We start from the raw sequence: 24264 nt of genomic DNA on the forward strand, positions 1-24264 counted from the left end.
CAGAGAAGAGACTTGGCCTGAGAATTGAACCCTGTGGCACCCCCATAGACTGCCAGAGGTCCGGACAATAGCCCTCCAATTTGACTGAACTCTATCAGAGAAGTTGTTGGTGAACCAGGCGAGGCAGTCATTTGAGAAACCAAGGCTGTTGAGTCTGCCGATAAGAATGTGGTGATTGACAGAGTCGAAATCCTTGACCAGGTCGATGAATACGGCTGCACAGCATTCTCTTATTGATGGCGGTTATATTGTTTAGGACCTTGAGCGTGGCTGAGGTGCACCCATGACCAGCTCTGAAACCAGATTGCCTAGTGGAGAAGGTACGGTGGGTTCGAAATTGTCGGTAATCTGTTTGTTAACTTGGCTTTTGAAGACCTTAAAGGCAGGGTAGGATAGATATAGGTCTGTAGCAGTTTGGGTCTAGAGTGTCACCCCCTTTGAAGAGGGGGATGACCGTGGTAGCTTTCCAATCTTTGGGAATCTCAGACGATAGAGGTAATCTGAACCATTCGATTGGCCAGCAGTAGGCCAGATTTGCTCTCTGTGGGACGGCAGAGTTTGTACCTTTTTAGACACATGAAATGGTTCAAAATGGCAACAGTTCACCTACCCGGCGCGCAGGGCCACTGAATCGGCTGCACCTACCGCCAAGAGCCTGAGACAAAAAAAAAAAAATAGGAACAAGGCTTCATCGTTGGGTTTTTTACTGAAATGTTTTGCGATCGACTAGGAATGCCTTGGAGATCAAGCGGTTGGTGCTCTAGCCTGCAGTCTTGGATACTATGCATCCGCGCACGGGTGCAGTATAGAGGGTACATTGCTCCCACCTCCGTTCCTCGTTACCCAGCTCAGAGCGAGTCCACCCCTCTGGTCTCTTCCCCTCTTCCCTTTCTCTCATCTGGTTCTGTGTTTTTGTTAGAGGACACTTGATTAATGATGACAAAGATCCCGATAGAGCAGAGCTAAGGTAAATAAAAACTCAAGTGCTTCGGATAGCCACGAGAGGAGAAATTGATGACAGGGCTTCCTCTGCTGTATTAGGCCTATGTACATATTAAATAGCCCTTACTCGTGTGGAGAGTGAGTCAAGTCAACATTTTATTTATGCCATTTGCTGTGCATGTGGCGAGCTCAACAGTTGCTGTGTCATGTGAAGAGTTGTGTTAATCTGTGCACATACATAGTAGGTATAGGCACTAATAATATCCACCATTATTCGCTTTCATCTTTATCTAAACATATGTTATTTAGTCTATAGGTAAAGAAAATTCTCAGTACAATGAAAATACGTTTCAACACCTGAATGCTTCTGTTCTCTTTTAGGCGGCGGGGGGGCAGCATTGACGCAACTGTAATGGCCTTTTCCAGGAAATATCCAACTAATAACAAGCATGTGCTCTGCTCTTACAGCTTTTAAATGAGTGTGTGTAATGTACTACACGAAGAAAAGGAAAATAGGGAGCAATGCTACGAGAGGGTGTGATATACAGTGAAATGTGTGCAGTAGTATAATAGTAGTCGCCACCACTCGGCATCCTTCAACTTTTATAGGCTATACTCGTTTCCCTCCGTTCGGTGTGTTGACGTTTTTACCGTGTCGGACAGAGTATTTACTCACCGTCACCGCTTTACCCTCCCATGTGCCTCTGCTTGGCTGAACAGATGACTCTATACAGCCAAGGGTGAAGGTACGACCGCTATTTTTATCCCTTCTATTTCATCCCCCTGTCCAAATCTCCACTGATGTGTCCTCGGCACTGAGCTCTCTCCCTCTTTTCCCCAGGGGTTGTCTGTTCTGTGACTTTAAAAAAAATAAAAAATTGTCCTTTTTTTTGTTAGTGTCAGACCCTTGTCCGTTGTTTTGCGTTAGTGTCAGATTTTATGTATGTACCTTGTGCCTGATTGCAGTCTTCTGTTTTGTGTACATTGCATAACCACCTGCTGCTTCCATGGCTGGGGGTGTACCCTCTCCTCTCCTGCCTCTTCTGGTCCTTGGCAGCAATCCAGGTCATCCCTCGCTCCCTTCCTTCCTCACTCCCTCCTCCCCTGTTCTGAAACCTTGAGTCTGCTCAGTTGCGTTGTCTCTCTCTCTGTGTCATTAGCTGCCGAAGAGTCTGTGTTCTTCCAGGCAAAGTTTCACTTGACTGAGCATGCTACTTGCAGGGGCTCGGTATATTATTACCACAAAGCTGTTACAAACGGTATAAACTAGCCTCTTTCCTCAGGAGCCTGGAGTGAACACAGGGCAGGAAGCCTCTTAACACCCACACCACTCAACCACTCTCTTCCTGGGTATTTTGAACACTCAACCTTTGCGGTCCGAGGTGAGGAATGCACTGTGGCGGATGTTCGGTCTTCCTCACTGTGTTTGTATGTGACAGTCAGAGGCCTACTTGGATTGGCTCAGGTTTCAGGGTTAGCACATGTGCTGGAATGGGCCTCTGCCTCATTTGCACCCTGACCTCCAGGGGTCATCATCCATTACCACATGAAACATGAATGTCACTTGCGCTCCTGCTAAAGCTATTTGTCTTCTCTTGGGTAATTTGTCCACATCCAAAATCCCCACCTGCTTCAGGCTGACACACACACACACACACACACACACACACACACACACACACACACACACACACACACACAGTCTTTCCACCTCAAAAAGCAAAAGAAAGAGGATTTCGACTCCTCAAATCATATCTGTTATAAACATAAGATAATCTTGTTGAAACGTAATTTGATCTCTGAGAAATTAAGCTAATTGATTACACCCAAATTGGTAATTTTGGGACTTTTACTAATAGGATTCATATAATATTCATTAAATATAATACCTAATATCCGATTTTTTTTAAATTATATTTGTTTTATTTTTTAAAAATTTTTAACCAAACTTTTCTTAATTTTTTTCTGACAATGAGTTTGACTTGAGGAATTGTAATAAATGGCCAAAAGCCATCCAGTGATTTTTTTTATTTATTTTTTATTTATTTATTTTTATTTTTATTTTTTTTTGTCCCCCATGCCAAACCCACCCCAACGACACGTGTTTATATTATCAGTTTTCTATGTTTGACAAGTAGTATGGAGCTGCGGCTCAGAGTATTGGAGAAAAGAGAAAGGGGGATACCTAGTCAGTTGTACAACTGAATTCCTTCAACTGAAATGTGTCTTCCGCATTTAACCCAACCCCTCTGAACCAGAGAAATGCGGAGGCTGCCTTATTCGACATCCATGTCTTCGGCGCCCGGGGAACAGTGAGTTAACCTCTCTAGGGTAGGTGGCACCAAATCGTCCCACCTACGTAACAGCCAGTGGAATCCTGTGGTGCGTTATTCAAATACCTTAGAAATGCTATTACTTCAATTTCTCAAACATATGACTATTGTAACACCATTTTAAAGACAAGACTCTCGTTAATCTAACCACACTGTCCGATTTCAAAAAGGCTTTACAACGAAAGCAAAACATTAGATTATGTCAGCAGAGTACCCAGCCAGAAATAATCAGACACCCATTTTTCAAGCTAGCATATAATGTAACATAAACACAAACCACAGCTAAATGTAGCAGTAACCTTTGATGATCTTCATCAGTTGACAACCCTAGGACATTATGTTATACAATACATGCATGTTTTGTTCAATCAAGTTCATATTTATATCAAAGACCAGCTTTTTACATTAGCATGTGACTAGCATTCCCACCGAACACTGCCGGTGAATTTACTAAATTACTCACGATAAACGTTCACAAAAAGCATAACAATTATTTTAAGAATTATAGATACAGAACTCCTCTATGCACTCGATATGTCCGATTTGAAAATAGCTTTTCGGTGAAAGCACATTTTGCAATATTCTCAGTAGATAGCCCAGCATCACAGGGCTAGCTATTTAGACACCCAGCAAGTTTAGCACTCACCAAAGTCGGATTTACTATAAGAAAAATGTTATTACCTTTGCTGTCTTTGTCAGAATGCACCCCCAGGACTTCTACTTCAATAACAAATGTTGGTTTGGTCCCAAATAATCCATCGTTATATCCAAATAGCGGCGTTTTGTTTGTGCGTTCAAGACACTATCCGAAAGGGTAAATAAGGGTGACGAGCATGGCGCAATTCGTGACAAAAATGTCTAAATATTCCATTACCGTACTTCGAAGCATGTCAACCGCTGTTTAAAATCCATTTTTATGCCATTTTTCTCATAAAAAAGCGATAATATTCCGACCGGGAATCTGCGTTTAGGTAAACAGACGAAAGAAAATAAAGCATGGGTCGACTCGGGCACGCGCCTAAGCCCATAGTACTCTGATCGGCCACTTGCCAAAAGCGATAATGTGTTTCAGCCAGAGGCTGCCTCGATATCGTTCAGCTTTTTCCCGGGCTCTGAGAGCCTATGGGAGCCGTAGGAAGTGTCACGTTATAGCAAAGATCCTCAGTCTTCAATAAAAAGAGCCAAGATGAAACACAACTTGTCAGACAGGCCACTTCCTGCATGGAATCTTCTCAGGTTTTGGCCTGCCATATGAGTTCTGTTATACTCACAGACACCATTCAAACAGTTTTAGAAACTTTAGGGTGTTTTCTATCCAAAGCCAATAATTATATGCATATTCTAGTTACTGGGCAGGAGTAGTAACCAGATTAAATCGGGTACGTTTTTTTTATCCGGCCGTGTCAATACTGCCCACTAGCCCTAACAGGTTAACTGCCTTGCTCAGGGGAAGAACGACACATTTTTACCTCGTCAGCTCGGGGATTCGATCCAGCAACCTTTCGCTCGAACCTCTAGGCTACCTGCCACCCCATTTGTTTCTTCATCCTATGTAATGTATTCTCAGGGAATTTGATGTTACATTTTTTTCTGTTCAGAGATAATTGAAGTTGTTGGGTTTATGTCCCATCCTACATCCTGATATTTTGCCAGGTTCTGATTACTAGATGTTGCTGTTCCTGCTATTAGGTGATTTAAACCAAACAACTTCAATGACTAATTTCTCTGAACGGGGGACAAAAACATTGACACAATTCACTGAGAATACATTACATTAGTGAAGAAACAATACTTTGAGCTGCAGCTACGTACTACTTGTCAAACATAGAGAATGGATACTATATACTCGTTGTTGGGGTGGGATTGTCGTGGGGGGTCCGTGTATGACTTTTGACCACTTCTATAGATTCTTCGGGTCTTACTCAAAAAAAGTTTAGTCCAAATTGGATGTCAGGTACTATATTTATTGAATATTCTATCAATTAAAATGACCAATTAGGGTGAAATCAATTGGCTTCATTTCTCACGTGATCAAATGATATTTCAACAAAATGTTTCTGGAATGCTTATCTGTTTCTGACTACATAGATTGTTCTGAAATAATCTGAGATGTTGGGTGTCATTGCTTGCTGAAATGACATAACGACCCACATGTACGAGCGCAACCTCACGCTCGCTCACACCCTCCCCGAATCCAAAGATGAACTCAACCGCTCCACTTCAAACAGCATCAGTGGAGCAGGGGAGCTCATTCCACCATCCCTCCTTATCCCTCAGGAATAAAAACTGTCGAGCGGCGAGATCTTATCTACTCCCATTGCTCTATATCAAATCTTGATTCTACACTCGACAGGCTTTTTTTTTTCTTTTTTTTTTAAAATGTCAGTGTCTTTTGACGCATCCCCAAAGTCATTACTATAGTGAATGATTGTCCAAATTATCAATGTGGTCAGTTAACCTTTGACTCTCTGACCTTAACTTGATTCATGTGGTCATCTAAAGATTAATGTGGGCAACAGACAGAGATGCAGCTGCACTCACATGTAGTAGTTGCTAGCCTAGTCTCACCACAAACACATAGGGCGTAATAAAAATCCATGAAGCTGTTTTAATAAACATACCAGGTAACATCCCTCCTTCTACATTCAATAGCCTTTATTCGAGTACAAAATAGTTGGTTAAACCATTATGCTACAGTGCATTAGAGACGTATTCAGACTCCTTTACTTTCTTCCACATTTTGTTACGTTACAACCTTACTCTAAAATGGATTCAATTGTTTTTTTCCCCTCACCAATCTACACAATACCCCATAATGACAAAACAGGTTTTTAGAAATGTTTGCTAATTTATACAAAAGAACCACACATTTACATAAGTATTCAGACCCTCTACTCAGTACTTTGTTTGAAGCACTTTTGGCAGTGATTACAGCCTTGAGTCTTCTTGGGTATGACGCTACAAGCTTGGCACACCTGTATTTGGGGAGTTTCTCCCATTCTTCTCTGCAGATCCTCTCAAGCTCTGTCAGGTTGGAAGGGGAGCGTTGCTGCACAGCTATTTTCAGGTCTCTCCAGAGACGTTTGATCGGGTTCAAGTCTGGGTTCTGGCTGGGCCACTCAAGGACATTGTCCCGAAGCCACTTCTGCATTGTCTTGGCTGTGTGCTTAGGGTTGTTGTTCTGTTGGAAGGTGAACCTTCGCCTGAGTGCTCTGGAGCAGGTTTTTATCAAGGATCTCTTTTTTTCTTTGCTCCATTCATCTTTCCCTTGATCCTGACTAGTCTCCCAGTCCCTGCCGCTGGAAAACATCCCCACAGCATGATGCTGCCAACACCATAGGGATGGTGCCAGGTTTCCTCCAGACGTGACGCTTGGCATTCAGGCCAAAGCGTTCAATCTTGCTTTCGTCAGACCAGAGAATCTTGTTTCTCATGGTCAGAGTCCTTTAGGTGCCTTTTGGCAATCTCCAAGCGTGCTGTCGTGTGCCATTTACTGAGGAGTGGCTTCCATCTGGCCACTCTACCATAATGGCCTGATTGTTGGAGTGCTACAGGAGACCTTCCAGAAGGACAACCATCTCTATCTCCACAGAGGAACTCTGGAGCTCTGTCAGTGAACATCGGCTTCTTCTTGGTCACCTCCTTGAACAGGGCCCTTCTCCCCCGTTTGGCCGGGCAGTCAGCTCTAGGAAGAGTCTTGGTGGTTCCAAACCTCTTCCATTTAAGAATGATGGAGGCCACTGTGTTCTTGGGGACCTTCAATGCTGAAATGTTTTGGTACCCTTCTCTAGATCTGTGTCTCGGAGCTCTACTGACAGTTCCTTCGACCTCGTGGCATGGTTTTTTGCTCTGACATGCACTGTCAACTGTGGGACCTCATAGACGTGTGTGTGTGTGTGTGTGTGTGTGTTTGTGTTTGTGTTCCTTTCCAAATCATGTCCAATCAATTGAATTTACCACAGGTGGACTCCAATCAAGTTGTAGAAACATCTCAAAGATGATCATTGGAAACAGGATGCACCTGAGCTGAATTTAGTCTCATAGTAAAGGGTCTGAATGCTTATGTAGATGAGGTATTTCATTTTTTAAATTTTTATTATTTTATATTTTGGTATTTTACCACCCTTTTTCTCCCCAATTTCGATCATGTCTCATTGCTGCAACTCCCCAACGGGCTCGGGAGAGGCGACGGTGGAGTCATGCGTCCTCCGAAACATGACCTGCCTAACCGCACTCCTTAACACCCGCCAGCTTAACCCGGAAGCCTGCCGCACCAGTGTGCCGGAGGAAACAGCACTGTTCAACTGGCTACCAGGGTCAGCCTGCAGGAACCCTCCCCGCCACAAGGGGTTGCTAGAGCGCGATGAGCCAAGTAAAGACCCCCTGGCCAAACCCTCCCCTAACCCGGACGACGCTGGGCCTATTGTGCGCCGTCCTTTGGGACTCCCGGTTGTGGCACATCCCGGGATTGAACCCAGGTCTGTAATAACACCTCTAGCACTGCAATGCAGTGCCTTAGACTGCTGCTCCACTTGGGAGGCCCCTGTTTTTTTTTCTTTTTTTTCTTTTTTTAACCTGTTTTTGCTTTGTTATTATGGGGTACTGTGTGTAGATTGCTGTAACAATGTGGAAAAGGTCAAGGGGTCTGAATACTATACTGAGTGGTTGTTTACAGGAAGCGGTCAGGTGCACGTCTCATTGATAAATGAACAGGGAAGCGTCCTCTCTAATGATGGTGTACACCCGGCAATGCTACGTATTGATTGAAAGCGCCTCTCGGGCCTTTCCAACATGAAGCATCGCTCCAGCACTGTTTCTTTTCCTGCCCTTCGTTTTTACGTTCCCCTCTTTTATTTATCTTAAACTTACACACAAGCTTCTGGAAGGGGAAAAAGGAACACATTCATCACCGGGGGATGCCGATAGAGAGTGTGTGGGTAATATGAATGAAGAGTGTGATAATAGATGAGTAGACTATCACACAACAGTCAGAGAGGGAAGTGCTTGCTAGAGTACTTAGTTTAAAATGGAGCAGTTCATTTTTCATTTCAACGGTCATTCTTTTGAAATGAGTGGGTTAGATAAGTCATTGACATTCTGTAGGTGTATAGCTGAGTAGGGGTACATTTTTAATACATTTCAGTCAATTCAGGAAATAGTAGCTGTACTCGGTGACTTCCATGTGTAGTTCAACTAAGAATTGAATTCAACTCTGCTGTGTGTCTATACTGCATGATTTCCGTTAGGAAAATGTGGCACCGGACATTTGACCGGCAACATTTTTTTAATTTACCGGACGTTTGAGAAATTTACCGGACCCATATGCTTTGGGTGCGTAACCTGGGGCGTCCACCCATGGTGCTCAGAATGACAAATCACATTTTAGAATATGGTAATTCCTATTAGCAGAGCATGCAAGTCGAGGATGCAAAGACGATTTGCTGTCCTTCTTAGTGAATCTGGATGTGCACTTTGAACATGTTAGATTTAACTGACCACATTTACTTTTCCTCAGCCAACAAGATGAGTAACGAACAGTAAAATCACTAGCCTATGTCCATCTAGTAGAGAAGTTTAGGCTACTGATTCTATTGGTCAGCTTGTCAAGAAAGAAATGGCCTATTCCAAACAGACTTTGGGACAGTTGTGGGATGATGGAGCCCAAATTCATACACCCAGTAGGCCTAGGCTACATTAAAAAAATATATATATACTGTACCTTTTTTAAAAAGCAATGAGTCTGAAGCAACCGATCAGAACGTTTATCTTAAAATGTTAATCAACTATTATTTCTTCACATTGTAAGCGCAGCAATGCACAAAAGGCAGTAGGCTAGGCGTAAATGTTTATTTAATATTTCACTCAGACAGAAAACCCCTCGAAGTCCTTTGCCAAAAACGACACCCTACTCTGCTATCCGTCCAAAAATACATGTTTTTAGGGCCGGCACGGTTAGCAATTAGATTGTAGCGGATATCGATCGCGCGATGTCTCTGTAATGAAAAGCTTTTACAGGACACGTGGCTATTTATAGGCCAATCCATAGCGTTGGCTGTACAGTGGGGCATAAGGTGCCTTGCTCTGGCGGCCGATGCATAAATTGTCAGCGGGAGCCAGCATTAAGTCATAGATACTACAGTAAGTGGTGGGTCCCGTGATGGAGGAGAGAATGAGGAGAAATTAAGAGGAGAGTAGATGAGAACAAGAGGGAGGGGGGGAGGGGGGGGGGGGAAGAGTAGAGGTAGGAGAACAAGGGAGGAGAGACCAGGGATGAGAGTAGAAAAAACGGGAGAGTAGAACGGATTGGCCTGGCGACGGAAAGAAGAGAAGGGGAGAAGAGTAGTGTAGTAGCGGTGAAAGCCTAGGTGGGGGATTTTAGAAGAAAGAACATTCTTAAAGAAGAGATTCAGGGATATGTATAAGAGGAAAGACTTAAGAGGAGGAAAACGTCTCGAGGTTGTGGTCGGATAGATTATTTTTGTTTCCATGTTTTGCGGAGCTCACCGTGACCAATACAAAGCAGTGAGGAGGAAGATATGCGCTCCTTGTCCCTGTCCCACATTCAGCAGTGCTGTGCCTGTCTAAATGAGAAGGCCTTCCTTTTAATGGGCTAGCCTGGGGCTCTCTCTCTCCCGCTCCACAGCGCCCCACTGGGTCTGCACTATTAACACTGACACAGTGAGAGGAGAGGCAATAACACAGCACAAATTACCTCACACACACACAGCCAAGATTATGATGAATCCCTCTGCTGATTAGTTAGCCTAGCTAAGGAGGGAGATGGGTGCACAGGCTGGTTTGCATAAATTGGGGTGCAAATTATATGGAGAATAATTAATCTTCATATACTGCCCGACAGTTGAAATTAAGGAGGGGCACTTCTTCAATTGGGGGCTGCCCTTTTTAGTTTATTAATTTGACCATTTTAAAAACAAGTCACAACTTGAAAAAGACATGTACATGAAGAAAAGTCTGGGACTTATTTCCATTGTGGTCCTCTTGTGACAAGATGGCTTGGCAAGATCGGCAACACAGTTGTACACAGAATGGCAGCGAAAGATCTATTTAAAAACAAAAGATAAACCTCCCTCTGGATGAGTTGCTGTTAAAGAGATGGGCAGTAGGGGGCACTCATCCCCATTGAACAATGACACTAAACACCTGGGACCGTATAAGCTGATCTAGGATCATTTTTTTTCCCTCCCTTTTTTTAAATCATAATGAATAAGATGTATATTGATGACGGGCCATGATGGTCCCATGAAGGACCATCTCCACAGCTCTTGCAGCACGAAGAGCCCCTATTATCCAATATCCTCTACATTAAACAGGAAGTCCTCTACAGTGGAGGGAAGCTGAGCCCCCTATTATCCCCAGATGATATTATATAGGGAAAGGACCATAACACAGCCCAAATTAGGCTCTAGTAGGCTAGGCTAATAGAAAAGGTTGTCTTTAATTGTGCGTTGGATGGGATCCTCTCCCCCAATGCTGCTCCTAAGGCTCCCAGCTGCTCTGAGACAGCTGGATAACTGGCTGCTGAAAGGCTCCTTGAGCTAGAGCAAAGAGACCAAAACGGGTGTTGAATTGAAAGGCCTCAGCTAGCTCGGCGTTGCTTGCTAGTGCGATAAATGTACCGCGGACGAGCCAATTTCCTCTGGCACGGCGCCCCGCCGAGGAGTTTGTCGAGTCAATGAGAACCACCTGGGGCGTGCGGTGATTGCTGTTGGCAGCACAGAGGAGCGTTCGACTCGTCAAAGTTTACTGAGGTATTGTTGAACCCAATTTGGAGGTTTGGCTGAGGAGAAATATTTACTGCAAGAGGACATTAGTACTCTTGTCTGAGACCCAAGGATCAATGTTGTCATTGTTCCCCTGGTGGTGTGGGCAGTATCAACTGGAATTAACCATCTGCAAAATCCCCCCCCTATCTGATCTTCATTGGGTTCTTTGGCCTGTTTTGACACTTCAGTTCAGCGTAGTGTTGCTTTGTTATTTGGACTGAATTGGACTAGTTGTGTTAATTGAGTGTGTGTATTTCTGTTTGTCATATTCTCTGTGGTCAGTAGTGGCCTAAGGATCAAGGTCACTATATAAAGACTGGACGGGGAGTTGGGGACATGGCCCTTTGTGTGTCCGTCCGTTCCCTCCCCAGGGAGTATCATGGATGGATGACTGCATGCTGGCTGGAATAGCAGTAGCACTAATCTCATTTGGTGATAGAAATACATGTGTGTCTGAGGGGGTGTCTCTGTATCTGACCAGAGGCAGGCTCGCATGAGGGGCCTTCACAGTCCACTACCCGGGTCTGTTTCTGGCGGGCATATGTCCAGTTTGTTTGCTTTCCTGTCCCTCTGTGCCCACTGCCTATCCCCCCTCCCCTTCCTCTCTCACTGCCTAGCCCCCCCTTCATCTCCCGCTGTATTTATCTTTCTTCCCTTAATCTTCTACTTTCTCTCCCTCTCTCGATATCCCTTTGTCCACCCGGTGCTCCCTGAAGTCAAGTGTCCTCATTGTTCTCCAGTCAGTCACTCTAGCTGAAGAGGGCCTTGCTCTGCTTCTTGGCATTTGGGCCTCTAATTGAGCTGGCATCATTTGAATAGTCCATAAACCCCAGCTTCAAGAGTCCCTCCATTGTTTCCCACCAAATGACTGTGTGTATGCGTGTGTGTGAGCAAAGGGAGTTATCTGATTCGATCCTTGGATGATTAGGCCGCTGCAGCCTCATAAAGAAACAAATCGTAAAACAATGACTTTAACGTTCTTTCTCTCTCCAAATCCTGCACTGCCAGGTTACATCAATCATATCTAGCCTGAGCCTTCATTCATTATGCTTTGTGTTCTCGCCAATAACCAGTGAATGCATAGCTAGCCTATAAGAATGCCTAGTGAGTCAATAAGAATGCATAGCTAGTCAATAAGAAGCCACTCTTCATTCCCAGAGCCAAAGGTTGTAATAAAGCAATGTCTACAGTGTGTTTTAACAGCTGCCTCAGTTCTCAGCTAACAAACAAACAAAACCCTCTAACTGATAACATTGAACAAAGCAGTCTCCAGTTCTGACACGTTCTACTGGGCTACCAGTCCGTCTTCATTTGAGATGCAGTAGGAACGTTACCTTTGCTCTGTCTGTAGGGCTGATCGGAGTTAGCTGTAGCACATGCATCTCACTTTAAGTCTTTCAAAGCAGTTGCTTTTACAAAAGCAGAATCAAAAAATGCCTTCTGGTTGCAAACAAAAAATGACCCACAGCATGCACCCCTAGAGGCAGGAGCAGCTAGCTCAGGAGGGAGGGGGAAAAGACTGACATCTGAAACAGTGGAAGCTCTCGCAGGCACACATTGGCAAACCCACTCCATTTTTCTCAATTACCTCACCCATATGTGCACAGTGTACACACACACACACCCTCCTGCTCTGTGTGTGTCTTTGTTCTGTGTCAGGCTCTTCTTGATATGTTAATCATAATGGGTCTCATTATCCAGACAGACCTGTCTGTCTGGTGGGATATGATAGCTGGATATGATAGCCATGATGGCCTACCCTTTCTCTATCTCACTCACTCACTCACTCACTCGCGTACGTACAGACGCATCAGTTGATCTCTCTCTCACACACACACGTACGTACAGACGCATCAGTTGATCTCACACACAAGCACAGACACCGGTCAATCACTCTGTACACACACACACTCATATACCCATATGTTTGCATGTCATACACAAGTAAACAAAACGCACACACACAAACTGTAGTAAGATACATTTACTGATACATACACACACACACACGTATACATTCTTGTGCCAGACACTCAGTCAGGCCCTCCTGGCCAGACACATTGAACGTTAGTAGCTCAGCTTGCTTTCAGACTGGAGGGAAGGACTGCAGGGGAGGGATGAAACATTTAACTTATCCTGTTTTCCCACCATCACCATTTCCCCTCTCTCTCACTCCATCCCATATGTCACTTGTTTGGAAGACAGGCTTGTCCCCTGAGGTACTATACAATACATGGGGGACTCCTCTCCCTGTATTAAAGACTGCTTTTACAACATGGCTGAAGCCATGACTCCATGGTCATATTCATTAGTGCCAAACGGAAGAGAATGGACTAAAACAGGGAGTGGCAACCTGAACGTGTACAAAATAAACACTTGTTTCCCTAATGAATACAACCCATATGTAGTTGCACAACAAAACACATTCATTGACTGGTAATGCATTGTAGGTCTCTCAACCTGCGTTCCACTCCGATCTATGAATTTAAAGGACTGCCTCCTAACATTGTTACAGTAGCCACATTTGTCAGTGTGAGTGACCATTAGGAAACCCAATTAGATGTAGTATAGTGAGTGAGAAAGCTGTAATGTGTTCCCGTCATGACTGACACTCCCAGCTGAGCCAGTCCCAATTGACTGTCATTTGTGGGGGGGGGGGATGGCAAAGATGCCTAGGGGTAGGAGAGGTGGGGGTAAAAAGGCTCCTGGACTGATACAGATAATAAACTTAATTTGCGCTAATGTTATTTTCCTTTTCTCCCATTTTCTGTCCCACTCTTCCTGTCCTTCTCTCGGTCTCTTGCTTTCTCTTTATTTCTCTTCCTCTATCCCTCTTCTTTTTTTTTGGCTCGCTCTCTTGATTTTTCCTTCTCTCCTTTCTCTCTCGCTCTTCCCTCTTTCTCTCTGACAGAGGAGGGATATCCATGCGATCGATGCCGCCTGCCATCCACCCAGAAGCATAGTTGGCCGGTGAGCAGACCACTCCATCAGGCTGAGCACTGCCATTAGAGCAGGGGAGAGGAGGAGAAGCACCGGTAGGCACACGCACTCTCACTCACAACTATAGCCTACTGTATTACTCCTTCTCCAATACACTGCACTGTGTCCCAATGGTAGACCGAGCTACTCCCTATGTAATGTTCACTTGTGGTGAGTGTTTGATTGCTATGTGCATGTGTGGACATACTTACTTACTCCTTCCCTATAATTTATGTGGTAGTGGGCTTTCACACGCTCATTGGAGTGTGAGTAAATGCACAGCTGTGTTTTAATTTGGAGAGGAAGTTGTGCTATCGCTGTGGAGTGTTTGAGGTGGAAAATGGCACAGGTACATTTCCCTGTAAATGTCTGTTCTTTGTTTGAAATGTAAACTCTGTGGCGACACTTTTTTCTTCTGCTGATTGCGTGTGATGCACATGGTCGCAGCTTTTACTGGAAAATGGTATGCAGTGAGGTTGTCGCGATACCAGTATACTCAAAGGTGGCAAGGAAACAAAACATGAAGCGGACTACATTTCCTGAGGGGAAACCCTGAGGGAAAACAGTCCTTATGTTGGAAACAAACAGCCTTGTGTTGTCACCCAGAATCACGTTTATTTTCCAAACTATAGCACATTTTTCAGACAGTATGTTTTTTTTTTAAAGGACCAAAGAGTTTAGTCTGCTTTTGTTTTTCCTTTTTGCCAAGGAAAGTCAGGTATTGTAGTATAGCAGTACTGTATTGTGACAAGCCTGCGCAGGTAGATTTCATTTTCAATGTCCTTTGGGTGTTTCGTCAAAGTGTAAACTCTTTAACAGGACCTGTGTGTATCACCATCTATGCTAGAAGATCTGCGTTACAAAATACCAGTACATCCCATTTCGGCTTCCACTTAATTTGAATCACTTCCCCATGTGCCACAATTAGGGGCCCATTTAGGATCAACATAGTACACTAGAACAAGCATTTACAGCCTAAAATGAAGATGATCAGAAGCATCTACCACTGAGAATTCAGTCGTGGTTGACATATATCTCCTCTTCAATTAAACTCACATCACATAGTAATTGCGGTTACAGAGAAATGTCTTTATTTTATTCTCGTGAGCAGATCAGTCCTGGCTCCGACCCCTAGATCTTGCCCCCCCTCCTGTTGATGTGGCCCGACAGCTTTGACATGTGAAAGACTGTTCTGACTTGAGTATTTTGCGCCATTGTCCCATTTCCTTCCGAACACTTTTCTGATTTTCCTCGGCCCCTTTTGATTTTGTCGAGGCCAACTCCACGTGAGAAAACACAACGTTCTACATTTCTCTGAGCTGGAAGGGGGGTAGGAGAGGGTAAAGCGAAATCTCATGGGCATGAATTATAGATCGCTGTATTTCTTTTCGGACACAATTAAAGTGCAGGTGTCCTACCGTTGCCCGTGTGGGACTACAAGATTTCGATGAAATCCATAGGAAAAACGCCTGATGTATGAGCTTGCCAGTCCCTCCACCTACAGGGCTCTGTGTCTGCCAGTGGTAACCCACCCAGACGTGTCTATTATTTAATAATGCAGCAATAACAATAAATCCTACAGGCTAATCATCCTCGGCTCGCGCCTTCAAATCTGAGCGACACAACATTACCCAGCACTCCCTTCAATTAGGCCATTCATCATGCGTCTTATCTGGGTGTGGGTTTGATTGAGTGTTGGGGGGGGGGTGGGATAGGTAATGGAATTGGGAATCGGGGGGGTAGAAGTGCTCTATATATAGGTATGTGAGGGAGAGAGTTGCGAGCAAGTCTGAACCAGACCTACAGGAGTGTATAAATCAAACCAGATGATAGGTCTCCCCCTACCTGCCTGTTAGGTATGGCGGTATGGGCTGGCTGGTAGACTAGGCCTCCCTCTTTGTCTCTCCCCCCTGAAACAGATTTGTCTGGGGCCCCTGTCCAATATCCATCCGGCCGGGTGTTGTGAGACGGGTGACAAATTTTAATAACCAACTCGGAGGTGTAATTTAAGGGTCTGTGAGGAAGATTAGACTGATTTATGTGGGCCAACCATAATGGCAGCACAGATATGGCTCCCTGCCTAAATTGGTGGTAATGAAAGTTTTGTGCCAATGGAGGGCGGGAAAAGGCGTCCTTTCCCAGTCGCTGCCTGTCGATCTCTCTTTCTTCCCTTTTTCGCCCCTCTTTTTTTTCCCATTTAGTTTGAGATCAATCTCCCTCTACCCCCCCGCTCTCCCTCCCTCACCTACTCTGTTCCTGACTAGAGTATATCTCTCCCTCTCTCTTTATATATCCCCCTCTTTCCCTCTCTTTTTCAGTACTATATCAGTCTCTGTGTGGAGATGTGGGGGGGCTGGGGCAGATGGGCTGGGGGATGAGGGGGGGCAGGGCCGTCAGGAAAGATTCATCCATAACCACAGACTGATGGGCTGATGGCTGGGCTCCCTTCTCGTTCTTTCACTCCCACCATCTCTCCCCTCCCTCTCTGGAATCACTTTCAGCTTGGCTGTAGCTCCGACCGTCCTGCTTGAGGGAGAGAGAGGGACCTGCCTCTCAAAACAACTGAACGCATGCCTCCCAGGCCTAGAACTTCGGTCTTTTCTCACTTCCTCCCACACATGCACTTCTTATATACACCTTATACAAATGTTTTTAAGTAGCACTGTTGGTCCCCCTCACTCCTCTTCTCCACTACCACGTTGAGTTATGCACAGATCTATGATTAATAAGTGAATTATTATTTACTCTTGAGGTGGTAGTGTGGCTCACAGTCCTAGTAAGAAAAAAAGCAGGATTCCATTTAGATCCTTATTTTAACCAGGTAATAAGACCCTCCCAGAACTGCCTCAATACATCGGGACGTGGACTCTAAAAAATGTCGAAAGCATTCCACAGGGATGCTGGCCCATGTTGACTCCAATGCTTCTCACAGTTGTGTCAAGTTGACTGGATGTCCTTTGGGTGGTGGACCATTCTTGATACACACAGGAAACTGTTGCCTGTGGAAAACCCAGGACCATCCTCTGAATGGTACACATACACAATCCATGTCTCTTATCTCCAGGCTCAAAAATACTTCTTTAACCTGTCTCCTCCCCTTCATCTACACTGATTTCAAGTGGATTTAACAAGTGACATCAATAAGGGATCATAGCTTTCACCTGGTCAGTCTGTCATGGAAACAGCGTGTTTCGTATGTTCAGTGTATAGAAGGGTAGTTGTCTTTCCTACAAAGAACTCTGGAGTACAGAATGAACAAATAGATGGTAGTATATACATACACACACTCTCCTCCTGCACCCTGCCCTCAAGACCGGGGCCCCCTATGAAGACAATTTCCTAACTCAAGACATTGCACAACAGCCATATCCTTCTGCAATATCCTGAGCAAATATGACCAACGGTACAGTTAATATCACACTAGAGTAGTTTCCAAGCACCACCCAATCAATGAACAGTGTTTGGCGCTGCCCAGAAGAAAAAAATATTTTCAGGCAACAGTGTAAATAGTATGACAATAACAAACACTAATAATTGCTCGCTCGGGCCCGGATTGTGGTCGACACGGCCTCGTAAATGAGTGGCGACTGCCTGTGAAGCTGATCTTGGCTGCTGGAGAGCTGTTGATTACTCCGGCAAGTCTGTGGTTGGCTCCCGACACACTGTGCACACACACACACACACACACACACACACACACACTGCTTGCTCAGTATTCTGAAATGGCACTTAAATGCATTTTGGGCAAAGATCATACCACTAATTCAGCTTCCTCCAAGGCCCACTCTGAGCAGAGCTGTTCTGGCTTTGATGCTATGTTCTTAGCGGTCCCACAAGTCTGTCCGGCTCGGGTGGAATGGAGCAATGTCCTGGGGAGCGTTGTTGCTTAGAATTGAAGAACTTTATTGACCATGCATTGAAAATAAAGCCTTTTTTTCCCCGCCTTCAATTTATTTTATCCTACCTTTTTGGCTCTGGTGAGGATATGTATCATAAAATATGGAGTCTTTTTTTTGGAGGACTGGTGAAAGATGCATTGGACTATATATTACTGGAGGGATGTGCATCTATTGGACACTAGTGAAGGATGAAGGATTCCTCACTGCTTTGGATGTTTTTTTTTGTTGTTGCTCCCCCAGCCATACTATACGTTATATTGGTGAATGTTCCCCCTGCGTCGGGTGGTGGCGGAGGAGTGGGGAGCCTTAGCCAAGGCGCTAATGCGGAATTGCTCGCTGGTGTCAAAAGTGGTCAAAATGACATTGGGGGTCAACCTGTTTATCTCCCTGAAAACGCTCCAGGCGGTTGTGTGTTATCATCTGGAAGTTGGGCGTTATTGTCTTCCTCTGACATCTTTGCCCCATGCGCCAACATAATGCATGTATGAGAATAGTTTTGTCAATAGGTTGCTAAAAATAGCCCTCCCAAACCCCAAAAAGTAAGGGGAAAAAATAGAACTCAGCAGTAGTGATTGCAAACAATGTTCTGGTCACTCATTCTGAAATAGGAGCCCTTTAAAAGCTTTGCAGTATAATAGTTGTGTGTGAGGACACTCTGTGTGACGTGTGAGGTAGCAGGCCTCATGATCTGATAGAGCGAGACACTCTCACACACACTTTTATTCAGGACATCAAATCTAAGCCCATGTTGTTGTCTTTGCCTACCCCCCACACTGACACAATCCTTATTTGTTATAGCAGAATACATTGTCTTCCCCCCCCCCCCCCCTTTTTTTATTTTTATTTTTTCCCCCTTTTTTTTCAGATCCCTCTCAAATGTTACATTTGGATCTTTTTTTTCCGCTTCCTTCCTGTCTGCGCCAGATAGAAATGAGGTCAGTACTGTATTTGATCACCATCACACTTTGTACCTTTTTTTTTCTTCATCTCAGGGAGCCATCCAAACTGTTTTATTTTAGGAATGATTCTTTGTTTTAACTGTTCTCTCTGCCTCATTTTTCCTGCTTTCGCTCTCTTCTCTCGCTCTTTTCTCCTCTCTTGCGCTTTTCTGTCTTTGCTCTCTTTCACTTTGTCTTTGTCCCGTCCATATGCCATGAGAAATGACTGGAAACATATGTGCCCATGCTTGCCTATTCATTTGATCTCTGTAATCTACTCACAAGCACTACAAAACAACCCACTAAGGTTGTGTTGTGTCCTTCATCTGTCTATATTGGTAAATACCTTTCGTCCATGTTTAGTAGGCCTATGTCGTCATAGGAAGACCAGATGAAATAGCATGTGTAATTTCAGTGCTGTTTTATAGGCTAGTTCATTTAACTTTGCACTCCATAGAGGAAAATCATTCAACTATAGAGTCAAGTGGTCAGGAAAATCACCAACATCATTTCTTTTAACCATGGGTTGGAACCAAAATGATTTTCCAATTATTTCATTCTGAACAAAACCATATTTGTTTTTCATTTCGTTCAAATGTTCCGACCAGCAAAACTGGTTCGAACCCCCAAAAAAGCAGCTGTTTATATCGTTCCTTTTGAAACATCTGACTTTTTTTTTTGCATTTAGTTTAATTAAATTACTTCAATCAGTGCAGATGGAGTAGCTTGCTATGAAGTGTGCATTGGACATGCATACATGCATTGGACAGACAAGTGTAGGGTACGAGATGTGACTGAAATTTGGCGGATGGGGAGAGAGGGTAGAGGAGGCTTGGCATGAAGCGCTGGCCATCTTGTGATGACATTCATTATCTGAATTAGGCCCACAGAATTATACCTACGAAGGTACTTTGAATATCTTTGAACTTCAGAGAGTTGGCTTAACGTAGGACCAAAACTAGCTAGTTAACAAGCTTGTGTGTTTGCAGAACGGCACCAGAATTACAATAAAAACACGTCTTACCTTTTTTGTAGTCCATTCATTCAATGTAATAACTACAGTGGGGGGGAAAAAGTATTTGATCCCCTGCTGATTTTGTATGTTTGCCCACTTACAAAGAAAGGATCAGTCTATAATTTTAATGGTAGGTTTATATGAACAGTGAGAGACGGAATAACAACAAAAAAATCCAGAAAAACGCATGTCAAAAATGTTATAAAATGATTTCCATTTTAATGAGGGAAATAAATATTTGACCCCTCTGCAAAACATGACTTAGTACTTGGTGGCAAAACCCTTGTTGGAAATCAGAGGTCAGACGTTTCTTGTAGTTGGCCACCAAGTTTGCACACATCTCAGGAGGGATTTTGTCCCACTCCTCTTTGCAGATCTTCTCCAAGTCATTAAGGTTTCGAGGCTGACGTTTGGCAACTCGAACCTTCAGCTCGCTCCACAGATTTTCTATGGGATTAAGGTCTGGAGACTGGCTAGGCCACTCCAGGACCTTAATGTGCTTCTTCTTGTGCTTCTTCTTGAGCTACTCCTTTGTTGCCTTGGTCGTGTGTTTTGGGTCATTGTCATGAATACCCATCCACGATCCATTTTCAATGCCCTGGCTGAGGGAAGGAGGTTCTCACCCAAGATTTGACAGTACATGGCCCCGTCAAATGATGCGGTGAAGTTGTCCTGTCCCCTTAGCAGAAAAACACCCCCAAAGCATAATGTTTCCACCTCCATGTTTGACGGTGGAGATGGTGTTCTTGGGGTCATAGGCAGCATTCCTCCTCCTCCAAACACGGCGAGTTGAGTTGATGTAAAAGAGCTCCATTTTGGTCTCATCTGACCACAACACTTTCACTAGTTGTCCTCTGAATCATTCAGATGTTCATTGGCAAACTTCAGACGGGCATGTATATGTATTCTTGAGCAGGGGGACCTTGCGGGCGCTGCAGTACATCAGTCCTTCACGGCGTAGTGTGTTACCAATTGTTTTCTTGGTGACAATGGTCCCAGCTGCCTTGAGATCATTGACAAGATCCTCCCGTGTAGTTCTGGGCTGATTCCTCACCGTTCTCATGATCATTGCAACCCCATGAGGTGAGATCTTGCATGGAGCCCCAGGCCGAGGGATATTGACAGTTCTTTTGTGTTTCTTCCGTTTGCGAATAATTTGCGACAACACCAAATGTTGTCACCTTCTCACCAAGCTGCTTGGCTATGGTCTTGTAGCCCATTCCAGCCTTGTGTAGGTCTACAATCTTGTCCCTGACATCCTTGGAGAGCTCTTTGGTCTTGGCCATAGTGGAGAGTTTGGAATCTGATTGATTGATTGCTCCTGTGGACAGGTCTTTTTTACAGGTAACAAGCTGCGGTTAGGAGCACTCCCTTTAAGAGTGTGCTCCTAATCTCAGCTCGTTACCTGTATAAAAGACACCTGGGAGCCAGAAATCTTTCTGATTGAGAGGGGGTCAAATACTTATTTCCCTCATTAAAATGCAAATCAATTTATAACATTTTTGACATGCGTTTTTCTGGATATTTTTGTTATTCTGTCTCTCACTGTTCAAACAAACCTACCATTAAAATTATAGACTGATCATTTCTTTATCAGTGGGCAAACGTACAAAATCAGCAGGGGATCAAATACTTTTCCCCCCCACTGTATATTGTCCTTAACCTCTATGGGCTAGGTGGGACGCAAGCGTCCCACCCGTGGTGCACTCCATCAACAGCAGGTGCATTTCAAGAGCGGCAAATTTGAATCCAAATAAATGTCAAAATTCACATTTTTCAAACATACAACTATTTTACACCCTTTGAAAGATAAACATCTCCTTAATCTAACCACGTTTTCCGTTTTCAAAAAGGTTTTACGGCGAAAGCATACATTTAGAGTATGTTAGGACAGTACATTTACAAGAGTTGTGTGTAATGTTGTGCCATTTCAAAGACAGGCGTCACCAAAACCATAAAATCAGCTAAAATTATGCACTAACCTTATACAATATCCAACAGATGACACTCCTAGGACATTATGTTAGACAATGCATGCATTTTTAGTTCTATCAAGTTCATATTTATATCCAAAAACAGCGTTTTACTGTGGCGTTGATGTTCAGGAAATAGTTTCCCTCCAATAACCGGCATTCAAGTCAGCACCACAAATTAAATAATTAAAATTAGAAAACATTGGTAAAATATTATATTGTCATTTAAAGAATTATAGATTTACATCTCTTGAACGCAATCAACTTGCCAGATTTAAAAATAACCTTACTGGGAAATCACACTTTGCAATAATCTGAGCACTGCGCCCAGAAAAATACGCGTTGCGATACAGACTAGACGTCATGTTGGGGAGATCTAAAATCGAAAATACTATGTAAATAATCCATTACCTTTGATTCTCTTCATCAGATGTCACTTCCAGGTATCACAGGTCCATAACGAATGTAGTTTTGTTAAAAAAAGCTCATCATTTATGTCCAAAAATCTCCGTCTTGTTAGCACATGATCTAAGCCCGCCGGACTTCACTTCATGAACGAGGGGAAAAAATATATTTACGTTCGTTCAAACATGTCAAACGTTGTATAGCATAAATCATTAGGGCCTTTTTTAACCAGAACATGAATAATATTCAAGGTGGACGAATGCATAGTCTTTTATAACGTATTGGAACGAGGGTACCCAACATGAACTCGTGCGCCAGGTGTCTAATGGGCCATCATCGTTCCATGGCTCTTGTTCGGTCAGATCTCCCTCCAGAAGACTCAAAACACTTTGTAAAGGCTGGTGACATCTAGTGGAAGCAATAGGAAGTGCCAAAATATTCCTCAGCCCCTGTGTTTTTCAATGGCATAGGTTTAAAGGTAATACAACACATCAGGTATCCACTTCCTGTCAGAATCTGTCTCAGGGTTTTGCCTGCCAAATGAGTTCTGTTATACTCACAGACACCATTCAAACAGTTTTAGAAACTTTAGGGTGTTTTCTATCCATATATAATAAGTATATGCATATTCTAGTTACTGGGTAGGATTAGTAACCAGATTAAATCGGGTAAAAAAGAATTATCCAGCCGTGCAAATACTGCCCCCTAGCCCTAACAGGTTAAATAGCGTTGAAAAAGTTAATCTGTTCTTCTCAAATAAAAAATCTCTCCCTATTCTGAATCACACTTGTAACGTCTGTATTTTATGGTGGGGAGGGGTAGGTAGTCTATACATGCACACATAGTGGTAAACATGTTTGGCTGGCAGGCAGACACCGGAATACGTTTCTGAGTGACTGAGGGCTTTGAATAGGCACATTGTTTTTTTTTTGTGTTACAAAACAATTATAATCCCTGAAATGTAAAATAACGTTGTAAACTGGTTCCCATGCTTTTAAAAGAATGGTTCTGTTCCGGAACAGTATAGTTCACTTTTGTTCCCGGTTTTGATTCTGTTCCTTAAAATTAAAATACAGTTCTGTTCCTTGAACCTGTTCCAACCCCTGCTGTTAACCAATTTTTGCACCAAATGTTTCTAACTTGTGTAGTTTTAGTCTTCTAGATGGCCTCACTCACAATAATACACATGGTCATCAGAGCAGGTTAGTGATGCTTTACTCCTAGATGGCCCCTTCCCTTCATCCTGTTGTGGGAGGAACTGATATTCCAGTCCCAGATGAGATGAAGAGCTCCAGGCTGCAGATTGGAGCCATCTGATATCTGAGAAGTTGCAAGCTCTGATGGAGTGCTCTAATCCTAGTACAGTTGGCAGTGGCTGTGCTGAGTGGAGAAAGGAGGAGGATAGGTGTCACCTTCACATCATTCCTCTGAGTGGAGGAAGATGGACACGCACGCAGAATCACACAGCAGACCGACATGCATGCTAACACACACACACACACACACACACACACACACACACACACACACACACACACACACACACACACACACACACACACACACACACGGTAAAGGAGAGGAGTCACAAGAGGCTAATACAATCTCCTGGCTCGGTTGAAGGTTTATGCTAGAAAAGACCGGCTACTATATCTGCTATTAGAGGTCCTGAGGTGGAGAGGGGATATCTGTAACCTGAACTGTTTTAGTTGTACGTGTCGTATATCTTCATTCAGAACTGGATCTGTTTTTCTGCTTGACTTGTTTGCCCTCGTTTAGGAGATCAGTACTAATTTCAGTTCCTGTAGCGGCTTAATATTGGGGATTTCATTTAGCTGGTTTACTTTGTAAAAGTGTAGTAGCATGTGTCTGTCTGTATGCCTGTCTGCTACTGGGTACGCGTTTGGCTACTGTCCTATTTGATTGGCTTCTCAGGGACTGAAATCTTTCCCTGTACCTGTCAGCCTCTCTCTCTTTTTGTATTCTTCCCCCTTCC

General features: G+C 43.8%; 1 protein-coding gene across 3 annotated transcripts in view; it reads left to right on the plus strand.

The window, feature by feature from the left end:
* The window catches only part of LOC106578316 (retinoic acid receptor alpha), a 277294-nt gene that overhangs the window by 54576 nt on the left and 198454 nt on the right, over positions 1-24264 (plus strand). For 2 of the 3 annotated variants that reach the window (XM_045701982.1, XM_045701984.1), the window contains exon 2: positions 13971-14094. The gene's annotated coding sequence lies outside the window, so the exon portion shown is untranslated. Of the gene's footprint in view, positions 1-13970; positions 14095-18802; positions 18873-24264 lie in introns of all 3 variants that reach the window. The other variant, XM_045701983.1, reaches the window with a different exon arrangement.

Source organism: Salmo salar, chromosome ssa19 (genome assembly GCF_905237065.1).
Source record: "Salmo salar chromosome ssa19, Ssal_v3.1, whole genome shotgun sequence".
Lineage (NCBI taxonomy): Eukaryota > Metazoa > Chordata > Actinopteri > Salmoniformes > Salmonidae > Salmo > Salmo salar.